The 21653-nt window shown below is 45.3% G+C and overlaps 1 long non-coding RNA gene across 1 annotated transcript; it reads left to right on the forward strand.

Annotated features, from left to right (window-relative positions):
* Positions 1–7057: 7057 nt before the first annotated feature.
* Positions 7058–13141, forward strand: LOC140592614 (uncharacterized). Its single transcript, XR_011992979.1, has 3 exons — positions 7058–7170; positions 7663–7920; positions 8503–13141. It is a non-coding gene; the product is annotated as an uncharacterized lncRNA (long non-coding RNA).
* The last annotated feature ends 8512 nt before the right edge of the window (positions 13142–21653 follow it).

Genomic DNA, 21653 nt, shown 5'->3' on the forward strand with positions numbered 1-21653 from the left:
ATTTTCAGTGCTGCGCAAAGCAATATGTACACTTAGATGTAGGACTGGACGATATGGCAAATTTATATCACGATATATTTCTTAATTTTGGTCGATACGATATAATTCTGATATCGATATGGACAATATTAAAAAGCCTGTAAAGGAAAAAACTGCCGAGGACACACACAATGGATGTCTGCAAACTGAATTTGCAAAGTCTATAATACCTCCAGGCTCCTCCTATTAAAATTATATAATTTAAAAAAAAATAAAAACAGTACAAAAAAAATAAGGTTCACTTTTTATTTGTATTTAGCCTTTACAAACAAGAAATGTGAAATAAACTATCAAATAAATAAAACTGTCAGACTCAGCTTATTAACAATAATATATTTCCATTTAAACTAGAACAGGCTGGTTATTCATATAAATTGAAACAACAAACAAACTGCTTCAGCCAGGATAAAGAAATAAAAATAATAAAATAAATAAAGAGTGAGCAACAACAAAAACACATTGCTCTGGCCGGAACATTGAGTGTTGATGACACCCTATGACAGGCTCTAGAGGTTTCTGGCAAGAAATACAAGCTGGTTTACATTATCTGGCTTCAGTGATGCCCTTTTACACGTGACAATGTTGCCACCTGTACTAAAAACTCTCTCAGAGGGGGAGCTTGTGGCTTGAATGCACAAGTAATGTTGTGCCAGTTGGCTTACTCTGGGGAAGTTCTTTTGATAGACTTTCCACCAATCCAGAGGGTTTGAGTCATTGTCAGTATCTGGAGAAAGAAGGTAGTTGCTGAGCTCCCTCTCAACTGCCTGCTGTGCACTCAAGCCTTCTGTGTTAGTAGTAGTGGTGAGCCTGTTTGCAAAAAAGCTAGCCAGAGACTGCTTTGTTCTCTTGGCTGGAGCACAAGCATCTCCCATGGCTTCTTTTGTGGACTCCTCTTCCCTTACCACATCAGCTCTCTCTCCCTTCAGCATCTCCAACACAGCTCTCTCTTTGATGTATTCTCTCTTCTCCTCCATAGTGTACTGAAGCTTAAATCTTGGGTCAACGAGGCATGCCATGTCAAGTAGATCATCCATGGTTGGGTCATCATACTTTTTGTTAAGGTATCCCATCACTGTTGTCTTTATGGTCCTGGTGAGCTCTGTGTCATCCTTTGACTCCTTCAAGATGGAGGTGTTGATGAGATGCATCACCGGTTTTAGGAATGATACACTGACATAGGATTCACCGGACAATGCATCAGTGAATTCGAGGAGTGGGCTTAGAGCTGCATCTATAGACTCTAAAACATCTACATCTTGCCAGGTAGGAATTAGTGGCCTGGTCTTCTTGTCCTTTGAGAGGACCTCTGTGATGGCCCTTTTCTGCTCCAGAACCTGCTTCACCATTTGTTGACGGGAGCCCCATCTTGTTGGTGTTTCACTGATGAGTTTGTGCTTTGGCAAGTGATACTCCTCCTGAGCAGTTGCCAGGTCCTTCTTCCATGAATAGGAGAAGGCAGCCACTATCTTTTTACTGACTCAAATAGCTCTGTCCACTCGCTTGTCTTGGTTAACTTTCTCTGCAAACAGAGAGAAAAAAAAATATTCCAGATTGCAATAGTTATCATTTGTATTTATATTTCAACTACAATTTATATTGTTATTATTATTTTTTTTATTAAGAATATTATTTTTCAGAAAAATTCACAATTCTGCTTATAAATTATTTTCACATCTGATTTGGCAAAAAAAAGTAAACATCTGTTCCCCATGCCAGTAAAACACATTTGAATTTAATTGAGAGAACTGTGAATAATCTATACAAATATGTATGTCTTGACTAAAGACTAAATTAATTCCCTATAAAATCGCTTAAAAAGAGGGAAAGAAATCATAATAAAAATTATGCCACTAAGCCAACTAATTATTAATCCTCTTCCAGAAGGAGGTGCTGTTTCCCGCATTTTCCTGGTAACATTTGGACACAAAGTAGCGCAGTGGTCATGAATTACTTTATAAGGAATTATAGTAAAAATTAAATGAAAATGACAAACTTTTCTGAATAGAGTAAGTTTCCTTTTTAGACACATTCATTTAAAAAAAACAGCGCCACATTTTGACTGTGAAACGTGCAGTGCTCATGTTTATTTAGCAAAGTCAAAGCCTTTATGAAAATCTATTTGAAGCGGCCAGCGCTGATATTATGGCGAGCATTTGCATGAACTGTGTATAACTTACCAATGGCAGAGTTCAATCGATGCCCGAAGCATTGTAGTCTTGCCCATCCATTCAACTCAGCGGCTTTGATGATATTGGTCCCTCTATCTGTGGTGATGAAGACCTGTTGCTCGTCGCTGAGTCCCCAGGAGGCAAGCGCATCTGCAAGTCCGGCTGCAATTGCTTCGCCCGTGTGATCCTCTGGAAAGTAGACCGTCTGGAGGCATAAGCTGACAAGATTCCAATCTTTGTCAATAAAGTGGACTGTCAGGCTCAAGTACGGTTCCGAGGTTCAACTAGACCAGAGGTCAGCTGTGGTCGCAAAATACGACACTGACTTAAGTTGCTCCTCCAACCTGTCCCTAACTTCACTATAAAGTGCAGGTATAGCTGTGCGTGAAAAATATTTTCAACTAGGGATCTCGAATCGGAGGTCAATGACTGACATCATTTTTCTGAAGCCCACGCTATCCACCATACTAAATGGCATCATGTCCTTAGCCAAGAAGTTTGTAACAGCCCTAGTAATGTCTTTATGACGTTTAGACTGTTTGTCATAAGGTAGGAATGCAGCCATCTGTGTTTGCTTCATTGACTTCTCTGGTTTTGGTGTCGGGGAGGGGGATGGAGGTGGTGGTGATGGTTCGGGGACAGGTTGGCTTAAACTTTTATGATGCCTCATCTTCTGACTCTCAGTATGTCCTATCGGGTGGAACTGCTTCAAATGGTGGAACAGATTTGATGTGTTCCCGCTGCTAGTCGGCACCACTCTCCGGCACATTTTGCAGAGCACCGAAACCTGAAGTTTATCCGAACTTAAAAAGCCAAACCACTTCCACACCACTGAATTAGTCTTTCCTGTCTTATCAACTATTTCGTCTGCTTTCTTACTTATGGAATTTTGTTGATCCACATCTGTGTTGCAGTCAGGGGTACTCATTTTGTTGCTAAAACTTTCCGCAACGGAGCTTAACCAACTACTGCTGAGCGCTGGCAGCGTGTCTGTGATGTACGTCATCACGCAATTCTGTTCTGCTCTTTCTGACGGCTGAGCACTGAACGTCATTCAGTGACAAATGCTAATGTATAAAATTATATATATATATATTCAAATGTATATCGAAATATCGGAAATGTGTTTAAAAATCGTATCACCGTTATTGAAAAAAATTCTATCGCGATATACACTCACCTAAAGGATTATTAGGAACACCATACTAATACGGTGTTTGACCCCCTTTCGCCTTCAGAACTGCCTTAATTCTATGTGGCATTGATTCAACAAGGTGCTGAAAGCATTCTTTAGAAATGTTGGCCCATATTGATAGGATAGCATCTTGCAGTTGATGGAGATTTGTGGGATGCACATTCAGGGCACGAAGCTCCCGTTCCACCATATCCCAAAGATGCTCTATTGGGTTGAGATCTGGTGACTGTGGGGGCCATTGTAGTACAGTGAACTCATTGTCATGTTCAAGAAACCAATTTGAAATGATTCGAGCTTTGTGACATGGTGCATTATCCTGCTGGAAGTAGCCATCAGAGGATGGGTACATGGTGGTCATAAAGGGATGGACATGGTCAGAAACAATGCTCAGGTAGGCCGTGGCATATAAACGATGCCCAATTGGCACTAAGGGGCCTAAAGTGTGCCAAGAAAACATCCCCCATACCATTACACCACCACCACCAGCCTGCACAGTGGTAACAAGGCATGATGGATCCATGTTCTCATTCTGTTTACGCCAAATTCTGACTCTACCATTTGAATGTCTCAACAGAAATCAAGACTCATCAGACCAGGCAACATTTTTCCAGTCTTCAACTGTCCAATTTTGGTGAGCTCGTGCAAATTGTAGCCTCTTTTTCCTATTTGTAGTGGAGATGAGTGGTACCCGGTGGGGTCTTCTGCTGTTGTAGCCCATCCGCCTCAAGGTTGTGCGTGTTGTGGCTTCACAAATGCTTTGCTGCATACCTCGGTTGTAACGAGTGGTTATTTCAGTCAAAGTTGCTCTTCTATCAGCTTGAATCAGTCGGCCCATTCTCCTCTGACCTCTAGCATCAACAAGGCATTTTCGCCCACAGGACTGCCGCATACTGGATGTTTTTCCCTTTGCACATCATTCTTTGTAAACCCTAGAATTGGTTGTGCGTGAAAATCCCAGTAACTGAGCAGATTGTGAAATACTCAGACCGGCCCGTCTGGCACCAACAACCATTCCACGCTCAAAATTGCTTAAATCACCTTTCTTTCCCATTCTGACATTCAGTTTGGAGTTCAGGAGATTGTCTTGACCAGGACCACACCCCTAAATGCATTGAAGCAACTGCCATGTGATTGATTAGATAATTGCATTAATGAGAAATTGAACAGGTGTTCCTAATAATCCTTTAGGTGAGTGTGTGTGTGTATGTGTATGTATGTATGTATGTATGTATATATATGTATGTGTATGTATGTATGATGTATGTATGTATGTATATGTGTGTGTATGTGTGTGTGTGTGTGTGTGTATATATATATATATATATATATATATATATATATACACATACACACACACACACACACACACACAGTGGTACCTCAGAACTCAGACTTAATCCATTCAGAACTCAGGTTCAAATCTTAAAAAGTTCGAGTTCTGATGGTTTTTTTTAAGCATTTAAACACAAAATGAACAGGATAAAACAAGAGGAGCATATACTGCACATTTATCAAAACAGTCATTTGTAAAGTAAGAAAATAAATGTATCCAAACAATGTGTAAAAAACATTGTGTCCTGCCCCGATTGTCCGCTTCTTCCGTGAGCCATGCCCCCTCATTACCCCTCTGGGGTCTAGGGGTACGAAACACACTTTCACTGACTGGGGCATGATCACACATTTCTTCAAATATCATAGACTTAATTCATGGCAAATAAATAATTTCTTATTTCTTTTGCCATTACAGTCATCTTTATTTTAATGTATATTGTAAATATGTCAGATTATTGTTAAGGTTGTAATTTGACATCAAAGTACAGTGGTACCTCAGTTCTCTAACTCATCGGAACTCGAATTTCGTAAAAGTACAACCAACCAGTTCGAAAAAAAATTACATAGAACTCTATCTGAATCTCAGAAATCAAACCGTGAACGCCGACCTAAGGTAACTTGTACACGCAGGGAAATGAGTCACGTGGCACGTCTCTCAGCGGTAACAAAGGGTAACGTTTCAGTCTCAGCCTGGCATTCGCTGTGATAGCATCGCAGGGGTAGAATTACTTTGTTCGGGGGGCACAGCAATGTTTGCCTTTTATTCCCTCAAATATAGGAGGGCACTAAGGCATTTTCCCGTAGGTTCGGAGGGCACCAAGGCAATCAAGAATTACTGGCCAGGGCACTGAGGCAAAAAGGTATATAGCCGGACGCATGAAATATTTAGCATTCTGACATTTTCAAGGGCAATAAATGCATTAGCACCCTGTGAAATAGTGTTAGACTAGCTATTGAAAAAAAGATGCTGTTGCCTTCATTCACCTACTCAGTAATGACGAAATGTTTTATGAAAAAAAACAGAACCAGCTATTGTCAGTGATAAAAACTTTAATTTAATGAACATTATTTTTACTGAGACACTGACACTAACATGACTAACAGAACTTCAAAATAATGCACGAGTGACCATATTCAAGCCAACTAACTAACACTCGCCAACTGTCCCGAGCCACTCAAACACTGTCGCGAGCCACTCGCTAACTGTCCCGCCCAGTGCCACGAGCCACTACGAACTGTCCCGCCCAGTGCCGCGATCCACTACGAACTGTCCCGCAACACTTCCGCGAGCCACTACGAACTGTCCCGTGACAGCAGCTGCAGGACAGTACAGTTTATGCTCTAACTCCTTCTCCGTTTTCACTTCAATTCAATGCACATCTGGTATCAATTATTTCAATCTTCTATGAATTATTACAGTCTATTATAAATTATTACAACGTCAAGTGATGACAGATAATTTCCATAACAATAGATGCGGTATGATTGGGAAAGACATGCATAACCAGCGAAATTACCTAAAAAATTTGGTTATTTTCAGGGTCTTAGAAGCAGCGGACGTCATTTCGGCCTGCTTTCTTTTTTTCACCCGATCTTTGGTAGGCATTTTAATTAGAACTTTGTGGCCTTATAACAGGTCCTTAACATGTATTTGTCGATGTAAATTGATGATTGTTCACGTGCCAAAAATACCACCAATACAGCCTCACTTTCAAAAGAACTTCTAAACCTTCTCACCCTCCCTATTCTATGAACATGTTGCTATTAGTTTCGGAGGGAGGTAAGCATCGGCTAGAATAGCCGCTCTGAATAATTTAACCATGGAGGCGTGGCTAACGTAAAATTAGCCACTCCTCACACATGTGACCCAGGTGGAGACTCGAACTTGGGTCCCAGAGGTGTGAGGCAACAACTCACCTTTGGGCAAGGAACAAAACCATATTTGACCCTGCAAATTTCATATTTCCTTTTGTTTATATGGTATAGAGTAAGAGCGTCCATGCAAATAGTGGACCAAGAAGGAACCATAATGCACAGAAATAGACTTAAAAAAATCGCCAGTACAATGTCCCTGCACTGAACAGCCAGTGGCACATGGATGGGAACCATAAACTAATACGGTAGCTTTTCTGTCTAAATGTGTAGCACTGTAGCAGGCTTAATTTATGTTCACTGAAATGTAATGTCATTCCAAATGTCTTGTGGTGTTCTAGTATTTTATTTTTTTGTGAAATTCATAATAATAATAATAATAATAATAATAATAATCATGATTTTTGTGGTCTGATGTCATTTTCACAATCCTAATTCTGCAGGTGGAGGATGATAGTTCATGGAGGCATTGATGGGCTTCCCAGACTTATCATCTACCTCCAAGCTGCCATTGTACTCCACAGCTTCCTGCTTACAAAGACATTGTTGTCTGCAGTAGTTAAAGTAAGGAGTAATTAGAAATGTAGAATATCACATTGATCATAACACATAATACAGGTTGTCATATAAGCAATACTACTGTTCTTTGTATTTTCCCAGCAAACATCTATTACAAGCGATTTTAATCATTTGGTTATCTTTAAAAACACAAGCATAGAAAAGACATGCAATGTTTTCTCATATATGGCTTGTTTACCTCAACACTATCACAGAAAGACATTAAAACGACAGAGAAACTGTGTACGTAAGCAGCTGGTGACTCATGATTTCAAATCAGTGAGCGACAGGAGGAACATGGGGGAACTGAATTTCCCATAAGCCCCTCTAATTACACCGATGGCTCCTGTTGAGGACCACACCTCTCTCTGCTGTTTCTCATCCTGTCGACATTAGGTTTCTGTTTCTGTGAGCTAGACTCATTGATGTGACATTTTCATGGTGTGCCCAGAGCTTGAGTGTTTCTTCCTGTGTCCCGACCCTCGCTTTGCTTCCTAGAGCCCTGCCTGTCCCACTCATGCCCGACGCAGATTGCCCGACCCTCACCCGTACTGCCAACAACAACTTCCGACCTCTGCCCTCCAGTTACTGACACCAATTGCCCGGCTCTCACCTGGACTGCGGACCTCGTTCTTCGCCTCAGGCTCCCCATTACCTTCGCCACCATCCCATCTTCCTTCCACCCATTGCCAGCCTGGATCCTGTTCCTCAATGCCTGAGGTTTCCCTTCTACTGATCTGCGCCAGTGTGCATCTGGTAGGTATTATCACAATTGGCCTACATTGCCTTAGCAGACACAATAAAGACACTACCCTACATCACCTACCTGCATTGTCACAGCTGTCAAACATTCAGTCTGTTTTCCCCAGAGATTTTAACTGAATTAAGGGACAAATTAAATCATTAGTTAGTGAACTAGAATCACTGCTTGAATGCTTATGACACACAAATTAATTCACAAAGAAATAATGAATGAATTAACCGTAGGCAGAGGAGGAATCAGAGAATTCCATTTCATCCTGGGTTTCTTCAGTCACCAAGCAAACTTCTAATGATTTATCCCATGGCAAAGGACTTGCTGTTGGTAACCCAGTGAACTGTACATCCTCAAGGTTCAAGGATATCTTTATTGTCCACAAGGGGCAATTTGTTGTGCAGTCGGTAGAATGCACACACACACGCACACAACCTACACACACACACGCCAGACAAAACAATAATAAACATAAAAATCCCCCTGAGGGATAATAAAAAGCCAATAGACAATAACTACAATATAAAAATCACAAGGATTTATTTTTTTTAAAAAAACACGTCAACTGGCATTTGCTTCCACAGGCTGGGCATCACTGAACACCAAAGTCCTGCTGTTCTCCCTGCTGTTCAGATTCGCATCTAGGGATATCAGCTGCAAGAAAGCAGGGAATGGCAGGTCATGCATCTGAGCCTGATGAGCTGAAAGATAATGGACTAGCAAAGTTTGCATTGAAGGAGCTTACCTTTGGATCTCTTTTTTTAAATCTCTTCACATGCTTAGCAGATTTGAACTTTGAACTTTGGCTCCCTGTCATGGCTTTCAGATGGAAGTGCATCAGGAGTGAAGCCCTAGGGTGGAAGTTTAAGATGTTTCATTTGAACAAACCAATTCTTCAGCAGGCATGAATATCAGTGAACTCAGCAGACCAGCACTTTGCAAGTGCATTAACCTTAGTGAAAAACTTATACCCTTATGTTCCAGAATCTGGTCTAAAGTGGGCTGATCCTCTGGATTCATCTGGAAAATCCAAGATAGGAGTCCCCGGGCAGATTTAGAGAGCCTTGTGTTTCAGAATTTGGTACAAAGTGGGCCGATCCTCTGGATTCTTCTGGAATATCCAGGATAGGAGTTCCCGGGGTGATGCAGAGAGCCTTTTGGGCAGACTGTATTGGACTTCCCTGACACACTGTCCGATTTCCTCAGCATTGCCGTAGAAGGCGTATTCACTGACGAGCATTGCGTATCTGTATTGAAAAAGTCAGCAAAGGCATCTGAGTTTCATTCACATATAACATCATTCTGCACTGGTGCACATTTCAGGCGTCATGCATTCTTCATGCATGCCTCAGGCTCTGAGGATGGTTGAGACTTGCAACAGGAACTGTGCGGGGCTGGAGCCGGGGAAACAGGAACATAAAAAGCCAATGGACAATAGCTACAATATAAAAATCACACAGATTTATTTAAAACAAAAAAAACATGTCAATTGGCATTTGGCTCCACAGGCTGGACATTTGTTGAACATCAAACTCCTGCTGTTTTTCCTGCTGTTCGCATCTAGGGATATCAACTGCAAGAAAGTATGGGATTGGCAGGTCAAGCATCTGAGCCTGATGAACTTAGATACTGGACTAGCAAGGTTTGCACCGAAGGAGCTTACCTCTGGATCTCTTTTTGCAAACAACACACTGGAACAGCCTTGTGAAGAATCTCTTCAAACGGTTCACAGATTTAAACTTTGGCACCCTGTTATGGCTTTCAGTGCATCAGGAGTGAAGCCCTAGGGTGGAAGTTTAAGATATTTCATTTGAACAAACCAATTCTTCAGCAGGCATGAATATCAGTGAACTCAGCAGACCAGCACTTTGCAAGTGCACTAACCTTGGTGAAAAACTTATGTTCCAGAATCTGCTCTAAAGTGGGCCGATCCTCTGGATTCATCTGGAAAATCCAGGATAGGAGTCCCCGAGCAGATCTAGAGAGCCTTTTGGGCAGAGTGTGTTGGATTTCCCTGATACACTGTCTGATCTGCTTAGCATTGCCATAGAAGGCGTGTTTACCGGTGAGCATTGCGTATCTGTATTGAGAAAGTCAGCAAAGGCATTTGAGTTTCATTCGCATATATCATTCTACACTGGTGCACATTTCAGGTGTCATGCATTCTTGCTCTGACTGGCTCTGACTCTGAGGATGGTTGAGAAGATATACGTACATGATACAGCCCAGTGCCCAAACGTCCGACTCTGGCCCATGTCCCTTTTTCCACACTTCTGGTGCCGCATACTCCTTTGTTCCGCAAAAACATCTACAATACACACAAAAGTGAAACAGCACACACGTCTTTTAGCGTGCTGTATAAGCAATTTGAAAGCTTTGCTGGAGAATCTGCAAAAAAGAACCTACTTATGCATCGTATGCTCTCTTGAACGATCGTTTCCAGCGGCTCTAGCTTGCCTGCCAGTCCAAAATCAGCCAGTCTCAACTCCATATTCTCAGTTACCAACAAATTCTCTGAAAGACTAATAACCCAAGTAATTAACGACAGCAGACATTAAAAAGTTGCAGAATACAACAACAGCAGGTAACGATCATATAAACTACACGGGCAAATGCCATGTAAAATGTCAACACTAATATGTGGAGAATTAAGCAAACCAAGTGTGCGCGCACACATACCTAATTTGAGGTCCCTGTGGACAAGGCCTTCATTGTGCATATATTTCAATGCTGAAATGAGCTGCCGCATCTAATAACGCACTTCTGCGTTGGTCAGTGACTCTCTCTCTTGAACGATGTCCAGCATCGACTGGAATGGGAGAAGGGGGGCTTGAGTCGACACAGAGTCTTAACCCTAATAAACTGTCTGCAAAGGCCAGATACAACTGGACTCACCCCCCTGCTGCACAGCTCCATGAAGATGTACATAAAGTTCTCATCTTCAGTATAATGTGAGAAGCTCACAACATGCCGGTGTTGTAGCGTCTTCAGAATTAGAACAAGAAATACTTCTTGTAGACACTGAAATGTCAGACATGTTAATCTCAACGAGTTTAATGGAAATGCAGTTTAACTGCAGAGGGCTGACCTTAAGCAGGATTAAGACCACATACCTCTTCTAGTCCAGCAGAGTCCTCTATCGGGATTACTTTGACGGCAAAGATCTCTCCATTGCAAACGTCTCTCATCTTGTAGCATTTGCCAAAACCGCCCTAAAAACACAGGCCTATTAAGAATTTCTGCCACCTCTAATACTGACTGGCCATTTCAGGAATCTACTCTTCAGCAAAACTAATACATTGCAACTTAACTATGTACAGTATCTTGATAATACATACCTCTCCCAACAGCTCCAGTCTGCGGTAAATCCTCACATTTTCGCAATCATGGACGAACTCGGGCATTTCAGTTGTCTTCTGAGTTGCCATGTTGCAGAAAAGTATTATGCATTCGCAACCAAAGAAAGCAGAAAATGGATAACCAGTAGCGCTTCCACCACCTTTTTAACTCTTTGGTTAGAACGTCACAATGTTACGTAGGCAACACTACAGGTTACATTCGAAATTCTTCAAAACTACGTTAGAAATTCTTTTTATAAGTTACTGCCGATAAATAAAACGTTTCTGCAAAGATACTCATCAGCATTAGTTTGACCAAAAAAAACAATTTTCATAATGCAGTAGCTTACAACATGCACGGCTCTTCCTTCATGAGAATAAAATAAAATCTCTTCTTAAAAATTAAAGCAAAACTGTCAGTCTCTACTTTCCTACATCTTGTGGTTTATTCTTTCTTTCTTTTTTGTTTTTGAAACCCTTACTTAATATTTTGAAAGGACATTTCACCAGCAATGATGGAAAGTAGTTAAGTAGCCTATAATTACTTCGTTACTGTACTTAAGTACATTTTTCTCACGTCTGTACTTAAGTAGATTTAGCCGTGGACACTTTTGACTTTTACTGTACATCAATTACAGCAAATCTTTATACATTCTTTCTACTCTACTAGACTTTTACTTAGGGTTGCCTTACATTTTACAATAACTTTGCTGTTGTTTTAATCGGCTGACAACAGGGAAAGGTAGTGGAGGGACAGATAGGCTAATACCGAGATTCTGAACTTTTCCCGTCAAAGTAAAGCCCAGCGACTTGTAGTTACTTTCGATGTTTCAGTCATGTCACAAAATAACTGCAACCTGTTTCAGTATATCTTCCCCAAACACTAAGAACCGTTTCTAAACAAATCAAACTTTTATTTAATAGCGTTTTTAAAATAGTCCCCTTCAGCAGCGCAGTTCCTTTTTTTTCCGCAAGCAGCATGCAAAAACTAAATTCCTTAATTTTTAAACAAGCAAATAAGATCGTTTGAAAATGTACGCATTACTTTGTGGTTCTTTGAGTTAGTTCTTGTTTTTCCTGTTCTATCGGTCTTTGACAGTTGACGCCACACTCGCTATAGCCGCAGTGTTTTGTGGGTCGAATCGCCATTATGGATGTATACAACTCAAGTGCCAGCATTTGCGTGCGGCCTTATCTTTGGTAAGATGGGACATTCGTGCTGTGTGAAAGGCTGTCATACTAAATCACATGGTAGAAATGGCAGAAAGGTGGACATGAGATTTTCTCGGTTTCCCAACTGGAAAAGAGGATATGGACAGCAGGTAAAGGAGGTAACAAAGAGGCGTCGGGCGGCCTGGGTCGCAGCGGTGAGACAGAAGGAGATCACTTTCAACACGATATCTCCCTTTAGGCGTGATTGCTCTCGGCATTTTCATAAAGGCAAGTAAGATGTTTTTTGCTTAAGTAATGTTACTGAATATGCATTTTTTTGTCTTCTAAAGTTGGTATTCTCACATTGGTTAACCTACGCTAGCAAGCTAGCCTCACTACGTACGGAGAGTAGCAGAAATGGGTTATTCTGTTCGTGTTAAACTAGCGTTACATAGTGAATGCTTTTTAAAGACAAAAGTAAACAGCAAAACTGTAATGACACCTTTATCAGTGCATGTATGTGTATATGCGCGTGCATGGATTATAAGCCACAATGCTGGATAAGGCTGTCACTGTGTGTTGTGCCCGACAAACCAATGCCCATAGTTGTAGTTTAAGTTTAGAAACATTTGCAAATACAGTTTCTAATGCTTCACATGATGTCTGGAAGGATCTCTATAAACTCATTGTATACCGAGCCTGTATTCTGCTTGCAACGTATATTTAATTTTAAATATATGACCAATAAAGTTATGTCCAATGTCATTTTTGTGGTGTTCTTGACTCTTTCTTTCCTCAAACACCTAAAGCTTGTTTACAATGAGCAAGTTGAGAGAGGCGTAAAAAAGACAAGTTCCCCACGGGGATGAATAAAGTGATGATGATGATTAGTCATTTAATAATAATAATAATAGTGTGTTTTGGTAATGAAAATTGCTTATTACGAATTGCATAAAACATTAAATTTTTGTGGAGGAAAAAAAACCACTGAATATGAAACATTAAGTGTGTTAACCAAATGTGTTCATATCCGCGATACACTCAAAATGGCCAATGGAGGCGTGTCAGACTGTGCAGACACGTGACTGACAAAGAAGGGGGTTTAACCAAATCAGATTTAACCCAGAGTCAATTTGCGAAGGCGGGGTTGACAAAATCGGGTTGTCTCAATCGCAGTTAAGTTGATTTGTTATATCGGTGTGCAGGCGCTGCCTCTTTAAGGGCCTTGGGGATCCGGGGAATCGCATCCCAGACGGCCCTGGCCCCTTTAAGGGCTAGCCGTGTTCCCTGGAAGGGGGAAGTCGCCTGCGATGGCAGGATAGCAGCAGCGAGGTGGGCGTCAGGCTGTTGCGGTGCGGGGGCGGTGGTTTTGCAGGGTGCAAACACCGCCGGATCCAGGATAGGAAGGGGTTCCCTTCGATATCCAGTGGGGAGCGAAGCAGCGGAGAGGGAGACAGCTCCTAAAAAGATCGCTGGCTCCGCTGTTGATCTTTTCTTCCGTCTGCTGTTTCGCCGTGTCTTTCTCCCTCCCGAGTGTGGAGCCGAGAACAGCGCAGCGGTTTCGGAAGCCGAATCGAGTGGCTGATCGACATCGCGAACCGCCAGCAGAGTCCCTACCTCCCTCACTCTTCGCCGTAGCTGATGGAGATTAACGCGCACCTTTTCCGCGAGGTGCGCGTCTTCTTCTAGGGACATCCCCTCCAGGATGTCCCGGCTCTGGATCGCCAGATCCCATGCCTGGGGATCTTTCCGGACTTCGGGCTGGGCGATCCAGTGAAGCACCTCGTCAACGAGACCGAGGTAACAATCCTCGGTCACGGGGAGTGCTTTGTTCGAGAGATCCGTCATTCTGTCACGACTGGCGGGCGGGCGAGCAGGAAAGCAGGCGAGCTGAGCCGTGAAGTCGGACAAAACAGGGTTTAATAGGAATAGGACTAGCAGACGTGGAACAACACATGACAATACAATGACGGATCTGGGGAAGACTGACTCAGACGAGGACTAAATACAAAAGACAAGCTAGACATAACAGGACTCAGGTGATCACAATCAGGGCTGAACACGAGGTAACGAGGTGGGTGTGGCACACATCAGGAGCGGACGGAGCGGATCATGACAGTAGGGCTATGTATTTATATTTCTACTCATTATGAAAGATTTGTTGTGTCTAGTCTCCGCTTAATAGTGTGTTTCTATGTTTTACAGCTAATAAGAAAAAGGTGTCTGTTTATATAACACTTAATAGAAGGTGAGCCGTTGTTTAACAAACAAATGATTTACAACAGGACAAAACAGAAGCATATGTGTAGTGAGAAAACAATTAGGAACCTGTCACTGCAGTCAAGTTATCTTCATATTCAATATTCAGTTTTCTGGCTTTAAGGTGGGGCGTTTTTAATGACAGAATTGTGATGCCCAGTACACAGACAACGATGCACACAGATTATTTTTGCGCTTCAAACCATTTCGTGATTTTTGCCAAATCTTGTTACTAGCTAATATAAGTCCTTTCAGCTGTAATGACATGGTGGTTTAGCATTTTGGGCTCATGGCGACTGTTGCACACCCCTTTGTTTCCCAGATTGCTTTACGTACGAATTTTAATTAATTTTTGAATGTTCAAATGTATCCGAGTATTGTGCAATGGGACAAAACATGAATGGACTGATAACTTTAAAACTAGACAAAACAAGCACATCTAGTGAACTGTGCTTTGATCAGTGGACAACAGGGAACAGTGTACACCCCTTGGGTTTTCAGATTATTTTTGTCTGTAATTGTCAGCTTCGGGTTGGGACGCGAGCACGGAAGCAGGCGAACGAAGCCAAAAGGTCCAGTTGAAGGGTTTATTGTAGGCAGAAGGACAGGTGCAGACAACGACGGACCATACAACGATGACAGATCTGGGGAATACAGACTGAGACTCGGACTAAATACACAAGACTAGGTAACAGAACGAGCTACAGGTGGGAACAATTAGGGCGAAACAGGAGGTAATGAGGTGGGCGTGGCACACATCGGGAGCGGACGGAGCAGGGCGTGACATAACCCCCCCCCAAAGGCGCGCACACCGGGCGCGCCAGGGAGGAGGCGACGGACGGGACGAGGGAACAGGACCTGAAAGACAAAACAGAACGTCAACCAAACCCAGGGAACAGGACGGAGACGCAAAAGACGAACAGGGACGAAACGAAGGACAGGACCTGACAGAGAACAGGGAAGGCGGAGAGACAGACCCAGAAGGGAGACACAGGGGGAACACCCACAGGCGACACGAAAGGGCCAGGGGTGCCAAAAGGAGGGACAAAGGGACCAGAAGGAGAAACAGGCGGGACGAACGGAAAGGGAGGAGGAACCAGGGGAGCACGAAAAGGCCCAGGCGGGCGACGGGCAGCGGCCGGAGGGGCCGCAGGGGAGAGGGAGAAGGGAGCAGGAGGGAACACCAGGGAAGGCAGGCAGGAGGGGGAAGCCGCGGCAGGCGGAGGCGCAGCCGCAGCCGGCGAAGGCGCCGTCCGACGCCAAGCCGGAGCAGGGGGGCCCGGAGGCGGCCGACCGGGAGCCGGAGGCGGGACCGAGGACCGGCACCCAGGGACCAGGGGGGGACCCGGTGGCGACCGCCGACCCCGAGGCGCAGGACCCGCAGGCAGCCACCGAGCCAGAGCTAGGGGCCGAACGGGCGAGCCAGGGGGCATGGCGGGCGGGACCCAGGCCCGACGCCTGTGTCCCCGTCCCTTACGGGACACTGACAGGCGGGGTCCTGGGTGGTGTCGGTCTTGCCGGGGTAAGGGCGAGGGAGTCTCAAGGGAGGTCAAGTCTGGGCAGACAAGTGTCTTGGCCTCCAAAGAGGCAACAGGCGGGGTAGCCAGAGCCTCGGGTGTGGCCGCAGGCAGAGCGGCGGCCTCAGGCGGGGCCACGGGCAGGACTGGAACGGCGGCCTCTGGCGGGGCCGCAGGCAGGACAGGAACGAAGGCCGGCTGGACAGGCGAGCAGGGCTGGGCCGGCTGGACAGGCGAGACGAGCAGGTCAGGTGAGACGGGCTCGGGTGTGCGGCCCGCAGGGGGCGCCTTATCTAGCGCCACCAGCACGCGGGTAGCAGGGGGTACTACCGTGGCAACCTTAGGCAGTTCATGTGCCGGTAGGACAGACAGTTCAAGTGCCGGCAGGGCAGGCAGTTCCGGTGCCGGCAGAACAGACAGTTCAAGTGCCGGCCGGATGGGCGTTGCCCTCCCGCGACCAGCAGGGGGCGCCGTCGCGGGGCAGAACCCCCCCCCAAAGGCGCGCACTCCGGGCGCGTCCGAGAGGGACACCCCGGCGGGCGCCACCAGCACGCGGCCAGCGGGGGCCGTCTCGGCGGGCGCAGCCTCCACGCGGCCAGCAGGGGGCGCCTCGGCGGGCGCTGTCACCCCGCGGCCAGCCACCGGGACTGCAGGCAAGCCAGGCAAGACAAGCGGGTTCAATGGGACAGACGGGTCAGGCAGGAAAGGAGGCGCCGCTGACAAGGCGGCGGAAGCTGCAGCAGGCGGCGCCGCAGGCAGAGCGGCAGCAGCTGCAGCAGGGAAGGCAGGCAGGACGGGCGGTGCCGCTGACGAAGCGGCGGAAGCTGCAATAGGCGGTGCCGCAGTCAGAGCGGCGGCAGCTGCAGCAGGGAAGACAGGCAGGACTGGCTGGTCGAGCGGTGCTGCGGGCGTCGCGGCGGCTGCAGCAGGCGGGGCTGCAGGCAGCACAGCCGCGGGCAGATCGGCGGCGGCAGCAGGCAGCGCAGCCGTGGGCAGATCCGGAGCGGCGGCAGGCAGCGCAGCCGCGGGCAGATCGGCGGCGGCAGCAGGCAGCGCAGCCGCAGGCGGATCGGCGGCGGCAGCAGGCAGCGCAGCCGCAGGCGGATCGGCGGCGGCAGCAGGCAGCGCAGCCGCAGGCGGATCGGCGGAGGCAGCAGGCAGGAGAGGCAAAGCCGCTGGCAGATCAGCGGCATCAGCAGCCGGCGGTGCCGCGGGCAGAGCGGCGGCATCCGCAGCCGGCAGGTCCGGAGCGGCGGCAGGCAGCGCAGCCGCGGGCAAATCCGAAGCGGCGGCAGGCAGCGCAGCCGCAGGCGGATCGGCGGAAGCTGCAGCAGGCGGTGCCGCGGGCAGAGCGGCGGCATCAACAGCCGGCAGGTCCGGATCGCACCGGTCCGGTGCAGGAAGGAGGGGTGCTGAGCGCGTATGCGCCCTCCCTTTCCGCGCTTCAGGAACCCGGGGACTGGCAGCGCTGCTCCATCTCCCGGAATAGCGCTCTGGCCAGGCATCCCCAGTCTCTAAAGGGGGCAGGTCCTCCGCGTCTTGGGGCCCACCTATCACCCAGGCGTCCTCCAAGGCGGGGAGAAGGGAGCACGCTCCCAAGAAGAGAGTCGGGGCGGCTTCTGCTGCCTTTCCCTTTCGCCTCTTCTTTTTCCTTCCGGATCCGGTAGGCAGCAGCGGGGTCGCATCAGCGGGTGGCGAGCGGCGCATCAGCCCGCTGTCTAGTTCCACCTGCCTTTGCAGGGCTGCAGCCGCTACCTCTCGAAGCTGATGGAGGTTTTCGCGCACCACGTCCGCTTGGTGCGCGTCGCCGGGGACAGATATCCCCTCCAGGATATCCCGGCTTCGGTGAGCTAACCGGAGAGCTGCGGGATCCTCTCGGATCTCGGGTTGGGTCAGCCAGTATAGGACCTCGTCTACCAAGCCGAGGTACTCTTCCTCGGCTAGGGGGGATCCTTTCTTCCGGAGATCTGTCATTCTGTCAGCTTCGGGTTGGGACGCGAGCACGGAAGCAGGCGAACGAAGCCAAAAGGTCCAGTTGAAGGGTTTATTGTAGGCAGAAGGACAGGTGCAGACAACGACGGACCATACAACGATGACAGATCTGGGGAATACAGACTGAGACTCGGACTAAATACACAAGACTAGGTAACAGAACGAGCTACAGGTGGGAACAATTAGGGCGAAACAGGAGGTAATGAGGTGGGCGTGGCACACATCGGGAGCGGACGGAGCAGGGCGTGACAGTAATAGTTATTAATTAATACATTGTATGCATATTATATGTCATTGCTCCATTTAACACATATTGACAGTTAACTGATAACACAAATTAGTCCCGAAATGCAAAACAATGACTTCCACCTCTGCCCTCCAGTTACTGACACCGATTGCCCGGCTCTCACCTGGACTGCGGACCTCGGTCTTCGCCTCAGGCTCCTCGTTACCTTTGTCACCATCCCATCTTCTTTCCACCCATAGCCAGTCTGCAATAACTGTGACCCCCGTGCTGCCTTGGATCCTGTTCCTCAATGCCTGAGGTTTCCCTTGTACTGATCTGCATCAGTGTGCATCTGGTGGGTTTTATCACAATTAGCCTACATTGCCTTAGCAGACACAATAAAGACACTACCCTACATCACCTACCTGCACTGTCACAGCTCTGTCAAACATTTGATGCTGGAAAGTCTTATTGAGTGGGCATTCAATCTATTTCCCCCAGAGATTTTAACTGAATTAAGGGGCAAACTAAATCATTAGTTATGGAACTAGAATCACTTTTTGAATGCTTGCAACACACAAATTTATTCACAAAGTAGTAATGAACACATTAACCTTAGGCATAGGATGAGTTAGAGAATTCCAGTTCATCCTGGGTTTCTTCAGTCACCAAGCAAAATTTAATGATTAATCCCATGGCAAAGGACTTGCTGTTGGTAACCCAGTAACATCCGCAAGAATCAAGGATATCTTTATTGTCCCCAAGGAGCCATTTACTGTACAGTCAGCAGAATCCACAGACACACACAAAACAGACAAACAATAATAAGTAGCAATCAACAGACAATAATAAACATAAAAATCTCCCTGGGTTAAAAATAAAAAACCAATGGACAATAACTAGAATATAAGCAATATTTTCTGTGAGCTTCTTTCTCCTCTTCAACATAAATTTATTGCAACAGTGCATCTCCTTCAGAAGCAGTCCAGAGCCCACCTTGTCTGTCCCGTCCCTAAGAAGCAGCTATTTGTCAATTGTGAATTGAATGTAAAACGTTCAGTTAATTTTTTTTCTATTATTTCATGTTTGCAATATTATGTTGGTTTTCCTAATGAAGTTATATGTGAATTTAGAAATAATTTTGGTTAATTTTTAAAATAATTTAGCACATGGAACCTGATACACTGAACATCAGGTGTAGACATAAGTTTCCCTGTTCATTCCAGGGCAAAGAGGTATATGAGGCTGAAAACCTTTCAGATGCGTAACAACCAGAGCTGGGTAGTAACGAGAGAGAGAGAGGTGAGGTGGTACAATGGGCGGAGCTTAAACCTCTCCCCCATCTATGACGTCTTCACCGATGATTGACAGGTCCAGCTGCATGCCCCCACCCCAGTGATGATTGACAGGGCCAGCCGCCCACGCCCCGTTCCCCCACAACCTAGCTGAAGTTTAAATTAGTGATTTAAAGCTTGTATTAAAACAATGGTCACATTTATTAATTACGTTTTAAGGAATAAAGCATATAGTAGACTGAATGTAAGCTAGCGCATACACGTTGTATTTTAAGGGTGAGGGTAAAATGCGGACCGTTTACAAACAGCGGATTCCGTGTTTATAAACAGACGTGTCGCAAAAGACGCACGCCGCGTAGACAGATCACGTGGCATAGAAAGAAACCCATACGACGTTACCTAATCACGGGGTGCGTTCGAGGTGTGTCTGCAGCTGACGTGACGTGGAGCGCGATCTGCCGTCGGCTGCAGGGGTGGAGTATACGCTGGATGTAAACAAAGGGGTATTCGAGGAGCTCAGGAATGCGCAGCAGCTGCGCGTTCAGCCAGTGCAATTTTGTCATCCATATTACAGAGTACAATACGATTGTCCGAAATCCTTATTGTTGTTAATGTTTAACAATTATTTAATTGTTGGTTGTTTTTTTTTGTTTTTTAATGTTCTATATATCATGTTGAGCATTTTCTAGTCGCGGATAATTTGGATTTGGACGTCCAGCTACCATGAACGTCACAGTTTGTGGGTGCCTGTTCTTGATAAATAAAATAAATAGTAATAATAAATAAAAATGTTTCTTTCACCAAAAAAAGTGTATTCTGACGTATTTTTGTAGATTTCATATCGAAACACTATCGTACTGTATCTTTGTGTTGTCTGGTTTCATTTTCTCATATAATTAGTAAGGCTACTGTACACCTTGCAAACACTCATGTGAAATATCGACACTATTATAGAAACGTCACATTGGTTGGCACTGTACAAGTCATTATATCATAATTAATACAAGAAAGAAAAAGAAAATTGCAAAGCATCTGTTACATTTAAACATGGAAGTAGCATGTAGAAATAAGTCCCCCAGGCTTGGCATGTAGTAGTGGAAAAGGTTAAATTTTATGAAAACATTTAAAAGTGTTTGTGGCAGGATTTGTAATTATCCATTTTGTCCTATACACTGTAACAATAGGGAAGCTGCCCTGCATAATCTAAAAGTCCACAGAAGTGGCATGTAGAAATGAGGCCCCAGAACATGTGAAATATTGCCAGGAAGGTCGGAATTTGTACTTTACAAAAATTTAAGATTGAAGATTCAAAAGGTTTATTCGTCATGTACACAGTTGTACACACACAACATGTAGTGGAATGTAACCCTGGTCACTCTGAGCAGCTGTGCATGATAAGAGAGTAACAAAATATAGAAAAAAATAAGAAAAATAATATGATAAAAAATATATTAAATGTTCAGCTGTACATAATCTATACATAAGTGATAGGTAAGAGGTATTTTGCTGTGCAATGTGCAAGAGGCCTGAGGTATGTGCCAATGATTTGGACAGGGTGAAGCAGTACTTAGAGGCATTGAGTATTGTCCTGATTTAGGAGCATTATGACCTGGGCGAAAAAGCTCCTCTTTAACCTTTCCGTTCTGGGATGCATTTCCCAAGACCATAGTGGAGCAACACTGTTGTAAAGTTGCGTAGTTCGAACTACAGTTCTTGAGCTGTAGTTAGAAGCTTAGTCCCAGGTAAATACATCAGCGATGGTGGAAAATGCAGTCTAATAAGGGTATAGTCACCGTGTAAGTAAGAAATTTAATAATCTTCCATAACTAATAAGGAATAATTTAGCTCTACGATCACATATAATGTGAAGTTGTCTGAAAATGTAGTTTGAAACGTAATTGTTGTGTGGGTCTCTGGTCATAAGTATGGTAACTGTCTGTAGTGAGCAATAGGGAC

This window comes from Paramormyrops kingsleyae, chromosome 9 (genome assembly GCF_048594095.1).
Source record: "Paramormyrops kingsleyae isolate MSU_618 chromosome 9, PKINGS_0.4, whole genome shotgun sequence".
In the NCBI taxonomy this organism is placed as follows: domain Eukaryota; kingdom Metazoa; phylum Chordata; class Actinopteri; order Osteoglossiformes; family Mormyridae; genus Paramormyrops; species Paramormyrops kingsleyae.